The sequence below is a fragment of the Marmota marmota genome, unplaced genomic scaffold (genome assembly GCF_001458135.2).
Source record: "Marmota marmota marmota unplaced genomic scaffold, marMar, whole genome shotgun sequence".
NCBI classification, from domain to species: Eukaryota; Metazoa; Chordata; class Mammalia; order Rodentia; family Sciuridae; genus Marmota; species Marmota marmota.
The window spans coordinates 1,198,654-1,199,923 of NW_026000138.1; positions in this window are offsets into that span (position 1 = coordinate 1,198,654).

Consider the following 1,270-nt stretch of genomic DNA (forward strand, 5'->3'; position numbering starts at 1 on the left):
AAGAGACAGCGTCTAATCCTTCTCTAAGAACTCAAGTCACCATCTGGGGTCATCTCTGACACTTGCCTCCCCATCTTCTTATTTGTGGGGGGGCAGGTACCAGGGATTGAACTCAGGGGCACCTCCCCAGCCCTATTTTGTATTTTGACAGGGTCTCACTAAATTGCTGAGGTTGGCCTCAAGCTTGTGATCCTCTTGCCTCAGCCTCCTGATTTGCTGTGATTATAGGCAGGCGCCACCATGTCCAGCATGTTTTATGTTTTCTACAAGTCTGTACCAGGTCCAGCTCATCAGGAGGGCACTGGACCCTTGGGTCTGCTCTGGCACCTGTCTGCTGGGCTCTGTTTGGTATTTATCTATATGAAGAACATCCAGCCTCAGGCAGTTATCTGCTGGGAAAAGGGACAACTTCATTGAGACCTTTGGCTACTGTGGACCCCTGGCAGGCCTCGAGCCACAATGAGAACCCATAGAATAAGGATTTAACAAGGTGACATCTGTATAGCACAAAATAATGCTTGGTACATGGTAAATATTATAATATATATAATATATATGTATATATATATACATATATATTATTTAGCACTACACATTTTTTAGCTAAATGTAAAGCAAATAAGCAAATACTCAATAAGTTTTAAACTTTAAAACATTATCTTTTTTTTTTTTTTTTTTTTTTTTACATTTTTCAGTGCTGGGGATTGAACTAGGGTCTTGCATATACTTGTGATCTTGAGCCACACCCCCCCACACCTTTTAAAAATTTTTTCCTAATAAATATGTTCCAGGTAGGGGTGGGATTTATGGCTATAGGGTCTTGAGATTTCTGTTCTCAAGGACTAAGGACCCCACCGCCTGAGCCTGAGGGCTAATGTGTAGCCAGAGTGTCACAACTCCGGATTCTGAGAGCAATTTAGATGGGGGCCACATGGCGGGATTCCAGGGGCCCTTATATAACCAAGCGTGTTCAGAAAAGGCTCTCCCGGGTGGGTTGGGGTCTGATAGACAAGTGGACTTAGCAAGGCCCAAAGGAGAGGCGACTTGGGACAAGAAATCTCTGCTCTCAGATTCAAACCCCGGCCTCTCCTTCACGGTGGAGTGGTGTCTCAGTCACCAGGAGCCGCTAATGGTGTGGATCGGCGGGCGGGGCAGCCCCGTGGCCTTGGGGACGGAGGACCCCGCGCTCCACTGCCCCTCTCCGGGGTCAGTCGACTGGAGCGCGGCACGGCGCCGCCCGGTCCTGCTGGCGACGGAGCAGCGGGAGGGT